This window comes from Panthera leo, chromosome A1 (assembly GCF_018350215.1).
Source record: "Panthera leo isolate Ple1 chromosome A1, P.leo_Ple1_pat1.1, whole genome shotgun sequence".
Taxonomy (NCBI): Eukaryota; Metazoa; Chordata; class Mammalia; order Carnivora; family Felidae; genus Panthera; species Panthera leo.
This window is the reverse complement of record NC_056679.1, coordinates 104,597,452-104,616,391: the sequence shown is the minus strand read 5'-3', so window position 1 is coordinate 104,616,391 and position 18,940 is coordinate 104,597,452. Positions and strand designations below refer to the sequence as shown.

At 44.5% G+C, this 18,940-nt stretch overlaps 1 protein-coding gene and 1 long non-coding RNA gene across 3 annotated transcripts in view; one reads left to right on the top strand and one right to left on the bottom strand.

Moving 5' to 3' along the window:
* Positions 1-376: 376 nt before the first annotated feature.
* LOC122217309 lies at positions 377-7,654 on the bottom strand. Of its 2 annotated transcripts, none has more exons than XR_006201392.1 (4): positions 7,237-7,654; positions 5,025-5,105; positions 2,518-2,638; positions 377-462 (listed from the first exon to the last, which is right to left on the bottom strand). It is a non-coding gene; the product is annotated as an uncharacterized LOC122217309 (long non-coding RNA). The 2 variants fall into 2 exon arrangements; XR_006201393.1 differs by lacking the exon at positions 377-462 and adding an exon at positions 471-567.
* A 114-nt stretch (positions 7,655-7,768) lies between these two features.
* MARCHF3 (membrane associated ring-CH-type finger 3) overlaps positions 7,769-18,940 on the top strand; it is a 148,761-nt gene continuing 137,589 nt past the window's right edge. Inside the window, exon 1 of the mRNA XM_042934070.1 lies at positions 7,769-7,993. The gene's annotated coding sequence lies outside the window, so the exon portion shown is untranslated. The remainder of the gene's footprint in view (positions 7,994-18,940) is intronic.

The window sequence follows — 18,940 nt, the reverse complement described above, 5'->3', positions numbered from 1 at the left end:
AGACCAACAACCTCCCCACAAAGACTCCCAGGGTTTAGTCAGATGACATGCCTGTTTCCAGACGCATCCTAAATTGGCCTTCACCAGACATCAAGATGAAATGTCATTAACTTCTCACACAGTATTTTGCTCCTTGCAATATCCCATTAGACCTTGTTCAGAATTCAGAAGCTCTGTGAAGAGAGCCTCAGTGTTACTGGTTGGGAAAGTTATCTACTGCGCATAGTTTTTGTTTTTTAAACAAGGTTAATTCTGGCATGTTTTGGCCTCAATCATCTTTGAGAGTTTCAGCATTTTTGCGGCACATCTTAAGAAGAGAAAGAACCCACATTAGCTTCAGTTTTAATAGTTAGGAGAAATTAATGCTAATACATGCCTTCAATGGGATTCACTTAGGTATCCTGAACACTTTCTTCCATCAATATGGAAAGTCCCCAGATGTATGTATTGTGGATTTTTCCTCTGTAAAGAGATGCAAATGGTTACAATCAGTTGTATGATTTCCTCTGAGTCTTTCAAAGTTCTGTTTTCTCTGTATCTCAAGGTAAGCATCCCTGCTTTGCAAATCTAGAAGCCAAGACAACATGGATTAGTTTTATCACTTTCCTCAGTGAAACCGAGACCACCTTGTCCCAGCCCATTGCTCTCCTACAAAGCACAGGAAAAAGTTATGGCATTTTAAGAGAGAAGAGAAATCAGATACAGTTTTCTGGTCCAGGGCTTGTTTTCTTTATCTTTCACATAGAATCCTTAAGATCTTAGATGAAATTTAACGATCCTTACATGTTAACTTTACTTTCTTTCAACTTCTTTAAGAAATAAACAAACAAAAAAACATGGAAAAACACTTAACCACTTATTTGTGGATCTCTCTATAACCCGGGGCATAAAATACAATCCGGGCAAAGCCAAACAAGGCACTAGAGGGTTGAGAGACAAGGAGAATGTTACGCATTAGATTTAGGATTTTGAAATAATTCCGTTTTAGTGGTTTCCTGTTTTTCTTCACATATAGGGTCAACAGTGGCCTGTCATTTGTTGCAGGTATTTAGGTATTTGCTCTAGAGGAAGACTTCTCTGACTGATCACAGACAGGAATTTTCCAAACAAAAAACAAAACAAAAAAACCCACTCTTCCATAATACCAGATCAATGAGAAGTGCCCTATTTCACAAATGTTAAAATTTTCAGTTTTCATTTTTATGTCACCTAAGTTTTCTCATCTCACCCACCCCTTGAGGGCATCTCTTTATTTCTTTATAGGAAGATTTAAATAAGCAATCGGTTTCCTTTCTAAGCATTTTTGGATTAACAATAATACTTCTCTCACTTGTATTTTAGCCCAGACGATTAAACAGTAAAAATGCTAATTAGTAGCCTGTATCTGAAGAGAAAAAGCTATTTCTTAATGGGCGAAATTCAAGCTGAGATGGAGACCTCATAGGGCACTACAATAAACGGGTTGGGTTGCATGCTAAGGGGAAAGGATTAGGGACCGAATTGACCAACTCCAGAGAGAGATTCTGGCTTAGTGGAAACACTAAGCTGAGATCCGAATATATTAAAGATACTGACAACACTAAAGTTATCAAAATGCAGACATTTGTTATCAATCGTAGAGCACAATTTGTCTTTGTCTTTCTTACTGACCTGCAGCTGACTTTAGAAATAAAATAAATTACATGCTAAGAAATTAATTTTATTTTTCTTCCATTTACTTTTCCTTTCTGGAAAGACATTGAGCCAGGGTGGAGGGCATATTATTAGATGAGCATTGTGAATACAATGTCCAGAATCTGCACCCTTCTTCCCACAAACACCTATGAGGAAGTCAAAAGTCCTACTTCCAAATTCCACATCTGTCAGTTATGAGCTCCATAATGGTGGGCAAGTCTGAATTTCCAAATGCATTAGTTTTCTCATCCACTGAAGGAGGAAAAATAATATGTATCTCGTTGGAATGCTGTGAAGGTTAGAAAAGCCAGTGTATGAGAAAACATCTGGAGACTAAGTGTATATTAGCACTCAGTGCGTGTTAGAATAATGAGGGAATGGAAGAAGTCAGAGAGGAGTCGAGCTCTCATTGCCCACAGGCTAAAATCTATATATTTAGCCGGGCATTCAGTGTGCTGGAAAATCTGCTTTCTCCTCACCAGCCCTTTTTTGACAAACGTCCTGCTGTGGTCAAACATTCTCCAATACACCTTGAATGTGCCCACCTTCCTTGCTCTGGCATTCACACCACCCTCAGCCTCTCTTTGCCAAAATTCTACCCATCTCTCAAGGGTCTCAAATGCCACTGTCTCCAGGAATGTGAGGGGACTCACCTTCTCCTCCTCTAAACCCTGGTCCTTGCTGGCTAGAGCACTCCTGGAGACACCATCCACAAAACGCTTACTGCCCCAGCAGACTCCCTGCACGTCAGGGACCACGTATACAGTACCCCACACACTGTGGTACCTTGCCAAGGAGAGGTGCTGAATAGACCCGTGATTGAATAAATACATGATTTCTCACCCTGCCCCTGTTGTGCGCTTGGACAAAACACTTTGCCTTCAGTCTCAGTTGCCTCGGCTGTGAACAGAGGATAACAGCATGGATATACTCCCCAGGTGTGCTATGAAGAATAAACCAATGACTGAAAAGCAATTTGAAAATGTAAAATGAAATGCTATATATAAATGTTACATAATCAAAATCATTTCCCTCTGTATTATGGTTTATTTGGCTTTATATCTTGGAATCCTTTGTGGGTTTCAGAATCTCACAGATGCAAAACCAGCCACATTAGCACCTAAATTCTCTTGGGTAATAAACGATTGTGTGTATTATAGCTCACGGCTACTTTTCCCTGGCATACTTACACATGAATCTGTCATAATTTGGGGCATTCATAATAACTAATGATACAATTCATTTCTTAAGGATAATCCATTCTTTTCCTTCTTTAGCCAGTTACTGTTCCCACATGGCTGCCTCAAGGGAACTAACTTTCATTAAACCCCAAATCCAGATGATGAGCACACTGTCTGGAAGCCCAAACTGAGGAGGTTATAGTCGTAGACCTGGAAGTGGTTTGGAGTTTTGAAGCACTATTTGTTTTCTGTGGCCATTTTTGTCCCGAATTCTGAATCTGTCACTCGCTTTCTTGTATGTTACCAAGTGCTCAATGCAGCCTAATTGAGGTACCAGGCAAGACTGGATTAGCCCTTTCCGTAGGAAAACAGGCAATGCTAGTCGCAAATACTATTACTAAAAGAGGCTTCTGACTTTTAGTCCACACAAGAATATAAATCTTAGAACGGTCCTTCCACATAGATAGCAACTCTGAGGAAGGAGAGACAGTAGCAACGTTAGGGGCTGATTGTGAGCATCCAGTGAGTAATTAGATGGAAAAGTATGGAACAGCGCAGGACATATAGTGAGTGTCAATAAATATGAGGCATTGTTATTATCAGCAGAAGGACCACTATGAGCCCGGCCCTGTGCTAAGAGTTACACAGAGATTCTTGCTTGAGATTCCTAATAAGCTAAGCAGAAAAAACTCAACATTCTTCACCGCCACCCCAATTATCTCAGAGAAGCTAAGCACCTTGTCCGAGGTCTCAAAGTTAGAAAGCAACGGAAAGGAAATAAAACCTTCAGTCGATCATGTTTCTTCAGCCCATACTGTTTGTCCTGTTTCTCAGAACACCCTGCTGTTCTTATTTTTAACTTAGGTTGGGAGTCTGTTTTTCCTTCTTGAGTACATGACCCTCCCTTTCCAAATTCCTCAGTGTTACTCATTCTGAAGTTTTAAAATTAACGGTATTTTTTAATCTCTTCTGGTGGCCTTCTGACCAATGTGTGTAGTTTTATGTACCAGGCCATCTTCCTTAGATCATTCTAGCCTTTCATCAGAGTTGTCCTCACATGGTGACATCCACTTTTAACAAGTTCAGTGTAGATTTTTTTCCAGGGCATGCATGAGGAAATCCCAAGTTTGTGTACAACAGAGGCTTCCCTTTCCCACACATTTCTGTTATCACATTTTTCCTTGGTTGGACCTGAGGCAATAGAACTTTGACAGGGGGTGCCTGCATTATCATTTAAACACATGAGATATCATTGTTTTGTGGGTGGTATCACCCTGGCTGCAGACATTGTGCCAGAGCAATCTCTCTGTTACAAAAAATAGCTCCTAGTTGCGGACAAACTAACACCATACTTGAGTTTGCAAAATCACCTACGAGATATTTTGTCCTCTCTAGGGGAATTAATATTTCAGAGTGCTTTATCATGAGTTATCTCTTCTTTCTGTGAAATTAATCAGAAGGATTGCTGTTTTGTAGTTGGAAAACTCAGGTTAATGGCTTGCCTGTAGTCCTAGAACGAACCTATGGCATGGCTGGTATTAGAATCTGCTGCTTCTGATTGCATTTCTTTGCTAAGGTCTTTAGCTCAGCCTGTTCAATTTCTGAATAATTTTCAAAGTGAATACATGATGAGAGAGGTGGTGGAAACGGAAAACAGGGAAAAACACTATTCAGTTGAGCAAAGCTCCCAAAACAAAGAACAAGGACAATCAAAGAACAAGGTAATCAAAGAACAAGGACTGTGAGGACCCTTTTCCATCATTTCCATTTATGGAATAAAAGGACAATAATCCAACGAGATTAAAATGAAGAGAAATTCCAAGTGTAGAGAGGAACTGTTCAGACCACACTGTTTTCCTGTTTCAACATCATTTTGTTCTCCTTTTCAACAATCACTACTGCTATAAATGGCATGAACTGGCAGTGCTTTTTTAACCGCTGTCACAGTGTCCCCCTTAAGCCGCTAAACAGAGTGGGTCAATTCTGCCACTGCTGTTTTATGGAGAGGAAGCAGGGGTAAACAGAGGTTAAGTGACTGCCAGGAGCACTCACAGCTCAGATTAGAACCCAGGGCTCCTATCAGTCACATCCTGCTGAAATTTACAAGGCTCCAAAATGTTGTTTCAGTGTCAGAGATGGGTGACAGTGCCTGAAGGGAAATTTGCTCACCATCCACAAAAGGACCAGCCCAGCTTCCATGGCCTCAACTCAGTCTTCTCATTCCCAAGCCATTCCACAAACTTCTTCATCCTTTTGAAGGAAAGACATTGTCTTCACTGAAATAGGTTAGTACTAAGCAAGTGTCTTCTGTGTCTAGATTTCCCTGGTTTTCTGTTTATTTCATACAGATAGGACTACAATGAGTTCTTATGCAAGTAAATCTCATTTTTTTTCCCTTGTAGAATACGGGGACAGCCCAAACTCAAGAGATCACTGGGAGAATGACAGCCAAAGGATTAAGTCTGTGTCAGAGTGACAAACTCTTATCAAACACCAATTACAACAGAAGATGGTATGGAAATACGAATGTAGTCTAGATGTGCTGTCTCTAAATGCCATCCACTCTATAAAGGAAAATTAAACCAGTTACTTGTCTGAAAACCCATGGCAATTATGTCTGTATGGAACAAAGAGATGGAAAACCCTGGAAATCAGGACATGGAAGTCACCCATCTAGTTATTATTTCCTAAAAAGAAACTTCCTATCTCCTTGTTTCATCATCTAACACAAATACTATAGCATGTACAGTCAACAGCCAATGTTTAGCTCCTATTACCAAGGTGATTTTTAAAATAATCACTAGCATCTGTGAAAAACCTTCACAGGGTGTTAACATGATAAACACTGTTGGCAAACTTTTCCTCTAGTTATAGACAGGAGTTGGGGGGTGGGGTGGGGTAAGGAATCCAAGGAAATATACTTTTCCCCTTATCTTCCAACCCCAACCTAGGCAGAGATCTGGTGTATATTCCATTCACTTGGTCTACAGTTCATTCCTTGTGGGCAAAGGCCATTCTCTCAAGCCAGTCAGCAGTATGGTAAACAACTGCTTACCATGGAATGGGTTGGACTCCCTTGGCTACACCAGTCCTTTGATTCACTAAATGAGTAATTTCTGCAATCCAAATAGGTTTTTAAGGCCTACTAAGGACTGTCCAGAGCCTGATTTTCTTGCTTGACAACCTGTCTTAGGGACCTTTCCCTGCTGAGACAGGGAGCTGAATAGACACAAGTTGAAACTCAAACCAGGCCAGAGAGCCCACCTCAGAGCTGTAGCCTTCCCTGCTGGAGTGGCCATTTCAACTCCTTTCCAGCTACAGGCCTTTTGCCTTCCTTCTTGCCAATGACCCTCATCAGGAGGGTCAAGCAGCTACCGAAATAACACCTGTAATGGTCCATACTCCCTCATGCACAAGAAACTAAAACCTTCAGGACTTGTGAATCTGAGGGAGCCAATGGTCAGTGATGAAGGTGTCAGGGCACCAGAAAGCTTGGCCCTTTTCCTACTACGCATAAGTTCATTTTACTAACACGGTTTGAGTGCCTACCTATGCCAGGTGCAGTTCCAGGCAACCATTGGCCGCTCAGCACCCAAAGCTATGGGTCTACAGCTTGCTAACATTCTAGGCCTCAGCCTGGAAAGCAACACCCAACCCCGTTGCTTTTTGACTCTATACCTACAGCTCCGTGTATGTGTATACTTCAGCCAAGGTAAGGGCTTAAACACAGGGTGAAGGGCATCCCTGCCAACAAAAGGAGCAGAAGTGACCGGGCCGGCCAGGAAGGGCAGAGCCCACAGAGCCTACTCAGAGGGGCTACTGAGCTGCGACCGACCAGAAAGCTCAGGATCCTCCGGTGCCCGCCGCTAGGGAGGTGTCTGAGCTCGGTCCAGGAACATCCGAAGGAGCAGGGGACGACAGCGTGCATTGGGGGCACTTGTGGCTCGCTTGGAGGCGTTCCTGCTCGCGAGGATTGGGCGGCCCTGGCCCTCTGGCGGACCCAAGGAACAACAGCAGCAGGAGCCATGCTACGGAAGTCCCCCGACAGAGCAGCCGACCCTAGGTTGGGTATCGAGGCCTCCGGCGCCGTCTAGCGTCCGAGCCTCCCTTTCGCCCCCGGGCTCTGCCCAAGCGCCTCAGGCACTTTGGGCCGGGAAGGGGGCCTAGGTGCCGGTAGGCTTCCCTCCTGCTGCTGCTGTTGGTATGAAAGCACGGCTGAGGAGGGGACGTGTAATGAACTTTCCAGGAGGTCCGCAGAGTCGGAGTTTTGTTTTGAAGATAACCACCAAACCGCAACCAGAACCTTTTCCAGGGAGCCCGGAGCTCCCAGTTCCGGGCCCGGGCCTCCAAAGGTGACTGGGTGAGGCGGCCCGGGACTCACCCTCTTTGGGTCTCGGTTTCCTCGCTGGGGCTCCTTTGGGGACGCCAAGTTCGGCGCCTCCCGCGGACACCAGGTGTGGGCGTTGTCAATCCGGAGTCGGTCCGCGCTGCGGCTGGGCTTCTCGCTTCACAGCGCGCCGACACGCTGCGGCTCTTGGGGCTCTGGACGGCCCCAGACCTCTCTAAGGCAGGGGCCTTCCGGGGCCGCCACTTCCCTCCCGAGGCGCCCGGGTCGCGGGGCAGCTACCCCGACAGCACCAGCCCGCAGCCCACGCACCCCACCGCAGCCAACTTCCCCGCCGCCAGCGCGTCTCAGATCCAGCCCTCAGCCGCGGGCGATTGGACGGCGGCAGCGGGGCGGAGCCGGGCGCTCGGCACTGCCCGCGGCCGCCCGGATTCCCGGAGTCGCCGCAATTGGCTGCGGGCTCCGCCAGTCACGCGCGGAAGGCGCCCCGCCCCGCCGGGCTGGCCCAGGGCTGGCTCCGCCCCGCCCGCCGCGCGGCCCCGCCTCCCTCCAGAGCCGGGTAGCCTCAGCTCCGCGGTCCGCCTCATTCGCTAAGCTGGTCCACGAATTGTCAACGCGTTCGGGCGGCTGCTGAGCCGGGGCGCCCGCCGGGCTTGTCGTGCTCCCTCGGAGGTGCCTTCCCGAACCAGTGTGCCGGGCCCGCTAGGGCCAGAACGGTCGCCGGTTCGGGGCAACTTGGGATTCAGGACCCTCTGCAGGGGCGTCGGTTTGTGATCGGGACTCGGCGAGGAGGGTGAGTGGCCGCGCGCAAGGCGAGCGGCTCCTCTTGGCGCTGTTCGGCGAGCGGGGGGACTGGACGGGTCCTGGCGGGCGTCGGTGCGTCGGTCCTAGCTTGGCGGCTGTGGGGAGGTCAGGGCCAGGCGGGATTTACTCCTTGCTAGTATCCCCACTCCCGAACTTGTTTCGGAGAGTCGCAACTCGGTCCGGGACGCGGCTCTGCGTTCTCACGAACTTGGCATGTTGTAATTGCCATCATTAGGTGGGGCCTGGGGACGCGTCCCTTGGCCCTCTGCGGCGACGACACGCGCGCTGGGGGCGGCCTCGGTGCCCTGTCGTGTACGGGCAACAGTTCCTAGATGGCTTGCGGACGGGTTTCTGAAAAATTAACCAGCGCCAGAGGCGGTGCGGCGCGACAGTGTCCTATCCGTAGCCTGAACCAGGGACCATCGTGTTCGGGGTGGGTCTTGAGCGGTCAGAGAACTTAAGCGACCATCTAGGTTCTGTAACAGGGGCTTCAGTGCTTTGCAATTCCTGAAAGGAATTGACAGCATGGATATTAAACTTTGGTAAAGTAATTACTTTCTATTAGCACTTGTATCCGCATCCCTCACGAGGTGCTCGGACCTCCACATCACCTGCAAGGTGTGTCGGAAAGACTTCGTTAGGACCAGGCGGGGAGCTGCTGTCTGTCCCAGTGCAGGGAGCCTGGGAGAATCCAAGACGAAACCGTGAAAGGGACCACCAGGCTGGTCGGTTGGTGTGTGTTTTACGTGATGAAGTTGTGACAGGAACTGACAACAGAGGATTCAAGGTTAAATTTGACACTTCGTTTGTGACCCAGTCTGGGATATTTTTTCTCTGTTTTAATGATAAGGGTTAAAAGCAGCTGGTTTTTCTGAGGGCAGTTGCATCCATGTCCTTTATATTATGTGTGGACCAGATAGAATTAAATGTAATATTTCCTTGTCATTCTTATTTGATGTGAATGAGAGCTTCCGGAGTGTACTAGAGACTTGGAAACACAATTTGGGGGAAAAATTGTCTTTGAAAATATACCAGAACGTTGAGATATATAACTATTCATGCTTGAATATGCATATGTAGATGTGCGTGTGTGTGTAAAATTGATGGGTGAATGAGATAGAAATATATGGGGGGGGGGAAACAGCCTTGAACTTGCCCTGGGTGGAGAGATGGACGCTCTGATCTATGGAGTGTATGATCAGTGTGTGTGTGTGTGTGTGTGTGTGTGTGTGTGTGTGTGTGTATGCATGTCTGAATCTGCTTGGTCTGTCTGGGTCAGTGTATGTCCATGAACTTTACGAGCATTTAGTTCAATACCACTCGGTGCAGATTCTGAGTTCCTGTTTTACAGCCCAGCAGCCAGCCGCCAGCCGGCCCATCTGTTAAAACATAGTATGTACGCTTAAGTCACTTCATTTGGATCACTAGGGTGGAGTGTGGGTAGGGGGCAACCCTTAGTAGGAACAACATGCTACAAACAAAGACTGCCTCTCAAGTTCTATTTTCATTCTGTATTCAGCCTGAACTTGTGATTTTGGTGAGGGAGAAAAGGAGTGTTTGACTCTTCGGGAATGGCAAACTACATTTTGTGAAATAATTACAGTCGTGGTTTGGGGAAAGAGAGTTTATAAGAGGAAAAAAAAAATTCCTGTAGAAAAGAAATGTGTTTGTCACATTACCATGCAACACTGGTTTACTGCTTTTCACTGGCATGTATATCAGGAACTGTTTTCTTTTGCTTCTTAAGAGAATGCATTAAAACTGAATTGTTTTGCACCAAAAAAAAAAAAAAAAAATCCTTAATAGACGTAAACAGAGCTTTATTGCAGAGGCTATTTAATCTACCAGAGTTAAGACTGGCTTAGTAATTCTAATGAAACATGTTTTTAGGAATTTATAACCTGGATATAAATTCATATTCAGCCTAATCACTGGTTGCAGTGGTTCACAATTTATAGTTGAAGAAATAATAAAAAACCTTTATCACAAAAATTCTGATGACTAAAAGGGTATGGGAGGAGTAAAACAGCTTAATAAGTTCCTGCAGCTAAGTGACTGATACTTAAAAAAACTATAAATTTCCTTAATAACGTAATTACTTTTGGTGACAAAATAAAGGCATAGTTTTGAGAAGGCTAATTGATATTTTTGCCAATAATTTTATGCTCATAATTACATTTTAAGAATGGTGTTTATTATTAATGTGGGCAGAATAAACTGGCATGGTTCTTAAGAACTCATCACAAGAAGTATTGTTTTTATTTTTATGGTACTTAAAACATTTTGCAGAAAATATACATATCTCGAATCTGTGAGTGTCTTTTAAGTTTCTCATGCACTACAAAAACAAAATAATTCTCCTGCCTTGATATGGATGATCTGAATCAACTTAGAAATTCAGTTTGTGGGCTGAACTCTGTTCTCTAAGATTTGATTCAGGAGTGTGGGGTGGGGTTCAGTTATCTGTATTTTGAACAAGCACCCCCTCTCCTCGAGTGATTCTGACGTCAGGGATCCCCTCACCGTATTTTAAGAAACACTGGCATGGTATTTATGATATAACAGAATGACCCTAGTCTGTGAGGTCATTTAACAAGTAATTGTTCTGATATTTCCAGGTGGCATTTACCAGCCTTGTGAAATTTATAGGCAACACTCTAATACTCTGTCCTCAACAATGGCACCTTTTGTCCTGTATTCAGGAGTGTTTAGAATCCTCAGCTATCTCTCCTCTAGGTTAGCCCCAATTCTAAGGAAGTCTCTCTGGAGAAGCAAGGTAATTTAAGACCCCTCCAGTCTTAGTTCCTCCAGTCTATATTCAAAGTCAAGTGGGTTCCTGGGGTGCTCCAAGGGGACTTTGCCAGTCATAACTCACATTGTTGGACATTTCTCCCTGGACGGTAAAAGAATCCCGGTCCTTGGGAGCCACCTTTGATTCTAAAGCCAATCGGCACTTGGGGATTAGAACCTCAGTAGGACTAGTACAGACTGACACAAGATCAAGGATCTCCTTAGGAAGCTGTAGCTGATCTGCCTCTTGCTCAAGGGAGAGTCCGGGTCACCTACCCAGCGGCCCAAACATTCTCGTTTTCTGAAACTCATCTTAGAAGTATTTCAAGCTGTCCAATTAATTGGATAGATTTTTTTCAGCATCATAGAGTGATGGGTTGAAAACTGATTGCTAATAACTTCTCTTCTCAAATCAGTGTGAATTTGGACTTATTAATTACTGCCAATTCCCTTTTGATGTACAGTTTGATACACATTAAGAGTCTATTCTTGGGGCTCCTGGGTGGCTCAGTCGGTTGGGCGTCTGACTTCGGCTCAGGTCATGTTCTCACGGTTCGTGCTTCGAGCCCCGCATCGGGCTCTGTGCTGACAGCTCAGAGCCTGGAGCCTGCTTCCGATTCTGGGTCTCCCTCTCTCTGGCCCTCCCCCACTCATGCTCTGTCTCACTCTCATCTCAAAAATAAATAAACATTTAAAAAAAATTTTTTTAAATAAAAAAAAAGTCATTCTCCCATTTCAGACTGGCACAATTCTCAATTTAAAACTTCTATATAAGGTTTTTTTTTTTAATGTTTATTTATTTTTTTTGAGAGAGAGACAGAGTGTGAGTGGGGGAGGGGCAGACAGAGAGGGAGACCCAGAATCAGAAGCAGGCTCCAGGCTCTGAGCTGTCAGCACAGAGCCCAGTGCGGGGCTAGGAACTCACAAACTGCGAGATCATGACCTGAGCCGAAGTCAGATGCTCAACAGACTGAGCCACCCAGGCGCCCCTAAAAGTTCTAGATAAGGTTTTAAAGAGAATGGATCTATCAGAGGTTGTTGCCCTTCCCTCATTCTACCATCCGTGTACTTAGGAAAACCTATTGACTTCTCAGAGTTCAGAAGTGCCTGGGATATTTACTTGCCTGATGACAAAAGGACATGGATAGGCTGGGACACTGAACTTGGATTGTTCCAGGCCACTGGATCATTACTGGGACTTTCACAGAGCAATTCCCATTTAAAGGAGCACTTGGCAGAAATGTTTATAGGTCACTTATCTTAACAATCCTTTGAGTACGATGATTCTTTTCCAGATGAGCAAACAGCAGCCACAAAAGGCTGGTAATATTTAGATCCTGTCTTTCCCATTCAAAGATAACACCAATAACTGAGAAATTGGCCTTGCATTTGAATTATTTTTTCTTTAGCATCCTGGTAATATGACAGGATTATGCTTAGTCATTCATATCGTCTATAATTTTTTTTACCTCTTTCTTCAAATTTATTTGTATAGTGAATGTGACCTTGGGACAGTTTTCTTTATAAAGTTAACCACCATATGTGATACTTGGTTCAATGACCCTAACCTTAACCAGCCAGGCTTGACCCAGAATGGCAAATAATTTGCTAAAGGTCACAGAGCACGATGGCAGCAAAGCCTATATGTAGAATTCTTTGGACTCATATTTTAGACGTTTCCATTTGCTTATGAGTCCTGTTATGCTGCTAGTAATGTTTTTATGCTGGCAGAATAGAATTGTTTATATTTCATTTGCCCAGCTTCTGCATGATGAATGGGACCCAGAACATTTTAAAAGCCTAAGTTATAATCCCAGCCTGATTGTACAATGGGATTTATGCCTACTTCAAAAAACTATGGTAGAATGCTACTTTTCTTGAAACTGGGCCATAGGTCACTGCAAGCTTCTAAGCAACAATTCTTTTTTTTTTCTTTTTTTTTTTTTTTTTGCAAAAGGAATTTGGCAACTTTTCTAGTTTTTTCACCCTTCTTTCCCCACCTCTATTCCCATGGCAAAATCTACCTATAAAGTATTTACTTTTCAAGTCAATCTGCCCTTTTAACATCTCCTAATACTTGAATTATAGCCATTTTGACTCTTTTTCCCCCAACATACCCTTACCAAGTTCTTACCTTTACTTTAGATTTTTGGTCCTAGACACGTCCTCATACAGAATACTGATGGAGCTATGTAAGTTTTACTCTAGCTTTCGCTTTGTGGATTTAACTACAACAATGGTAAGAAAAAAGGAAGAGAAGAGTAATGTCAAAGTCATGTTGTAAGTATCATGTTAGATATTACCAGCTTATTGTTTCCACAGGAAATTTAAGATCAAGATAATTGAAGTGACAGATGCGTTCATCTGTGGCCTTGCAGACACTCTTCTAATAGAAGATGAGAAATAGAACTGAAGACAGCATCCTAGGTTACAGAAGAAAAACAAATGTTAAGTTCTCAGAAACGAACAGACAAAATGTGAAGGGTAGGGGTGGGATGGGATGGGGAGGGTGCTGGGAAAGAAGAAGCCCCAGGAACATGCCAGACAGAATGGTGAGAAATTTATAGAGGTGCTGATGGTTTGGGGTTTCTTGGGGGCATTGATTCTGTTTTATATTGTCTTCACAACCCGCTCGCCCCGCTTGCTTTAAATAATTTATTATAGCAGCAGGCCTTCCTCTGTTAGTTTCCTTTTTTATAACTTTTTCCTTCTCATCTCTGGGTCTAATCAGAGGCATATATAATAGCATGGCTGCTCTAGAGTACTTAGGAAAATCCGTGATCAATATTGCTACATTATAAACCCATGGCTGTTGTGTTCTATTTTGCAGTGTTTTCTTCCTTGTTATGTTAACTGTGTATCTGTGTTTTAAACAATATTTTATTCATCTTTGCACAATGAGACTATGGGCTTAGTCTTCTTGGCTGGAAGTATCTTTGGAGTAATCCATCATCAGAACACCATTGATCTAATGATGTATTTATTGCTCACTATTGCAGCACTGGCAAAAAACCCAGTATGATTCTAAAAATTTGATTAAAAAGAAATCAAGCTTTTGCAAGGCGTAGCCATCCAATTATGTTAGCAGCTGCCAAGGGTAGTTTATGCTAAAATATACACACATATTTCAAGTGAGCAAAACGTGATCTTTTCAAAAGCTTTTAAAACTTTTTGCTATGAGACAAGTAGACCAAGAAGATGTCTCCTAATTAGAAAAACTATAAGTGTACTCCCCATCTCAGCCAAAGGTATGGTCTAGTATTTTTTTTTTGGATTATATCCCTAGACTCGAAAATGGACAGGTTTATCTTTTTCATCGACATAATAAAAACAGTGGGGATAAGAACGAACTCCTAGCCCTTGAACGATTTTCCAGGTAATCATTACAAATCAGAACGAACTGAAATTAATTGACAAACAGTGACTGAGTACCTATCATGGGTGGCACCTCCTTTCTACTTAACTAACTCCATATTGCAGTTCAAGCATTAGCGCCTTTGGGAAGCTTCTCCGTGTTCCTCTTTGGGCTGGTTGTATGCTGTCAGCAGGACCTTTCCCTCTTGTAGCCACACTCCCTCCAGGCCAGCAGCCCCTGGAGGGCAGGGCCTCTCACCTTCCAGTTTCTCAAGAAAGGGTATTTAAGAAATAGTTGCCAGGTATGCTAGAGGGCCACAGAGAATTACAGGTGAACACTTGCAAGCCCTCTGAAGGATGTGCACGCGTATACTCACCGCCAGTGTATTTATTTAATGTTTATTTTTGAGAGACAAAGAGAGCACGAGCAGGAGAGGGACAGAAAGAGAAGGAAACACAGAATCCAAAGCAGGCTCCAGCCTGAGCTGTCAGCACAAAGCCCGACACGGGGCTCGAACTCCCAAGCCGTGAGATCATGACCTGAGCCGAAGTCGGACGCTTAACTGACTGGGCCACCCAGGCACCTCTCACCACCAGTTTAAATGGCAGTGATAATTGAATCCCAGTGCCAGAGTTCCGGCGTTGGCCCCAATCTCAATGCTTCATGTAGCTGCCATCCGTTCCTGCTCTTTCGTCTTTATATCCCCTCCTCTTCATTCCTGGCTTTTCTTCCTCTTGTCACTGCCTCCTTGTTGTGACTTGTTCAGAAATGCCCCCCATCTCCACCCTCCTTCCACTAGTCTAGGCCACGGCCCCTGGTACCTTTTGTGTTCTCACACTCCTTGTGTCCTATCTTGAGCAAGCAGCTAACTCACGGGCCCCACTTGGAGACTTGGGGCAGCCTGACCACGCACATCTTTTCAAGTCTCACACGGCTTGGTCCCTCTTGCCTTCCAGGGCAGCCAACCAGCTACTTTTGGCCACGGAGGTCTGGGCGCCGTGGAGGAACCAGGTGGTTGCTGGGCCTACAGGCCGCTGCCAACCAAAGCTCAGCATAATGGGCAACCTTGACATTTGTGAAGTGAGGCTTTTTAAAAAATAATAATCCCAGCAGATTTGTATTGCCGAGACTTTTATAAATGTTTTTCATCTCTAAATCTCCTTTCATTCAAGAATGATCCCCTGCACAATTGTGCTTATGATGTCATCTGATGACTTAGGTACGTGCTTACCTCAGAGTGGGTTGCTGAACTGCTGCACGGACCGCGTGTCCAGGTGGAGTTTATGGGGCAGCAAAAGGAAGCGTAACTGCCTGGGGTCAGGGCCTTAGCATCGCCCTTTTAGGTGAGATCTTAATGCACTTCAAATGACTGCAAGAGATCAAGGACCCTTGTTTTCTGTCTCATCTGGGAGGTTAAGCCTTACTTAACATAGGTGCTTTCTTCTCCTACCTGCCAAGAAAATCCCATTAGAAAATTGGGTGATTACATCTAAATATTATTAAAGGCAACAGAGAAGATGAGCAATCCTAGATTAGGTCATGGACTCACTGATTTCTTTTGGACCTTTTAAGTCAGGAGCACTTGCCCCTGCATGTCTCAAAGCTTCTTTCATCTAGGTGCTGCCGGCTAGCAGGGTTTGAGGGTGTCTATATGAGGGGGGGTGGCAAACGTCTGTGGAACCCCTTGCCCGTGCCCTTCGCTGCAGCCGGTGGAGGCTCTCCCTGTGGTTCTTTGCTTTGGCATTTTCTCAGACCTGCATTTCAGCATCCCGTATACCAAAACTTCCTCTTAATACTTTGTGACTGTGTTACATAAACTGAGGTTCTCACAGCCAGAAAGTTCTCATCCTTCACCTTCTAGGTCTCCGTGATTTCGACTTTTCTCTTTCATTTAGTCCCACCCTCCACTCACGTTTTCCTCTCTGGAAAGGGACATTCTCCATCCTTCCTGTTCAGGTACGAACTCTATTTTATAAAGCTCTATGATAATCATTGTTCCCACGAACCTTTTCCCTGCAGGAGAAACTGCATTTTTGACCATTTCCAGAGGACTTTCCTAGAGGAGTCCAATGTGTCTTTCTGATGCTAAGGAGATGATCCCAGTAATGCGACTTCTCCTCTCTGGGATAATACATGCTCTGATGGCCTTACCTAGTGAGAAAGGAATTCATCTCGCAAAACCTCAGTTTTCACCAGCCTTACCCATACTTGCCAGGGACACCCCCCCACCCCCACCCCTTACCTGCTTAATCACCCTTACTGCCTCCTGCTCACTTTTTGTATTGTTAGGAAACAAGATCACAAGCCTCTGCCAGCAATAGACATATTCATTGCAATCTAGGGGATGCAATCTAGGGTCTCTCTTTCTACAGAGACCAGAACAGGTAGACACTGAATAGGGAAAAGAAGGACTGGGCTGCCCTGATGTCTTTACAGACAGGACATGTGCGCTGGCGCCTCTTCCGCTGATAAGTTCTTCATCTGTTGTTCTAACCGACCATGGACCGTTTCCTTTTGAGGCTGGGTCACTGCCTTCTAGCTAACACCAACACTGGTCCCTTTTGGCTTTCCCTTTGGAAGGATCGCAGTGTTTGGTTTCCTCTCCTCCATTGATTTTACCTCATTTTTATTTCGGGTGTTTCAGGTTGTTTTACTCTGATCTACCTACTTAAGTTGTGTTGTTTCTAACCTCCGCAGATATTTTTCTACCACTTTCCAGCCCTTGACAACATCGCACAATTAGACACCGTCCTTATATTGAACGAAATTCCATTTTCGCCGCAGATCAGTAATGAAGACATTAAGTGGCATCCTGATGGTGACCCTTTCAAGAGCTAAGGCACCATTTGCTATTCTGTTTTAATTATGGCCTCTTAGCAAATTTTCACCCGTTACAATGTTCACCCCATTTGATAAGTAATATCTCTCAAATACTCTACAAAATTATAAAACCTATGTGCCTTATATTTTCTGTTCTCCATTATGGGCTAAATTTATAATTCCATAATTTTTCTTAAAGAAAAAATACTTATTAGACCAGAATGGCTAATTTGGTTTCAAGCCGTACTGCATTTTGCTTATTGTGAACCATTAGACATTTATGTGAACTTTTATTTTACCTCATTCCCAACCCCCACCGGCCACTCCACTGCCAATAATCGCAGTCCGACCCTTCCCTCTACAGTCAGTAAGCATCTAGGCTTTTTTTGCAAGATGTATATTTTATTTTACCGGTCCCTGATAGTTTCACTTTCAAACTAACTCTACATGGCCGAAGCAAAAATAGCCAGTGCCCTATTATGATTATATTCCCCCCTTCCTTTCTAGGCGGGTCTGTCTCCTGACAACAAATCATAAACCTGCACCTCTTCTGCAGAGCGTTTCTGCCCCTTAATCCTCTTGTCCCAGGAGAGTGTGACGCTACGTCGGTTTCCTTAGCATCTGCCCGGTGCGTGGGATCTGTGCTAGATCTTATGTGGTCCCTGTTGAAATTCTTATAGTTGGATAAGAGCTCAGAAGTGGAAGCCTTATGAAACAAAAGCCCAATGAGGGGTGTGCTTCACTGAGGCCTTCAGGGAAAAACATGTCAACTAGGCAGGCGAAAGCTGAAAGGCAAAGTTTATAAACGGAAAGCCAGAGATAGACCATTCGGCACCAGCTACTTATACCAAAGCGCCATCTTCCTGTTGTGACTTCCGGGGTGTTTTCCCCTTGGCCTTTTCCCGGTGACCGTTCCAGTATTGTAAATTACAATGCTGGGTCACCCCATATCCAGAACTTTGGAGTGCACTGAGCTAGAGTCAGAAGTCCTCGTTCCATTCCTAGACCTTCCCAGAGACAAAGAAACGAGGGATGCTTCCAAACGGAAATGTCCGTGTGAAGGTGATGTGGTCCACTTGCTAGGAAACCCTTCCGCACACGGCACAAGACTCCAACTCCAACCGACCTATGCGGGAAGGAAGTGTATTAGCTCGTGTGAGAAGTAGGGCAGGCAGCAGGATTGGTTGATTCAGTGGCCCATTTACATCATCAAGGATACAGGTCCCTTGCACCTCCCTGCCACTGTCATCCTTAGAGACCACTTCCCTCTAAGCCTGGGTCTTATCTTCTTGGCAGGATGGCTGCAGTTGTTCAGATGGTACTCGTGGGCATGACAATATCTAGAGCACAGAAAATGGACCGCCCCCTTGTACAATCTCCTTTTGAAGGAAACGAAAATATTACTAAGAAGTGTCTGAGAAGACCTGTCTTCTTATCTCATTGATCAGAACAGGATCACATGCCCCATCTGTACATCCATCACTAGCAGGATATTCTCCATCATTGCTTGAGAGAGGGGGCAGGTGAATGTGAACAAAACTGGGATTCTGTTAGTAAGAAAGAAGTCTGTGTATGGGAGTGAGGGGGCAGTAGATGTTGGCAAGCAACTGTGTCTAGTATACATTGTGACTTGGAAAGTAACCATGAAATTCCATTTATGACTACTGTGTGGCTGGTAGGTACCACTGAAATACTATACACATCTGGACACAAAATGGCTAGGCTAGGTTGACAGGGAGAGAAAAGCCACAATGCAGACTAATTAAGGACGGAGAAATGAGCCAAGATCAATAATTATTCTGATTAGAATCACAATAAACCCTAATGATTCAAATGTACTAATTTATGTCTATTTGTCCTCGATGAGTATATGATCTTTACTGAATAAAAAAAAAGATTAAAACGATTTGCTCATTTCGTAAGAATTCTGTATTTTGGATATATTTTTTTGCAGTATCAGTCTACTTGAAT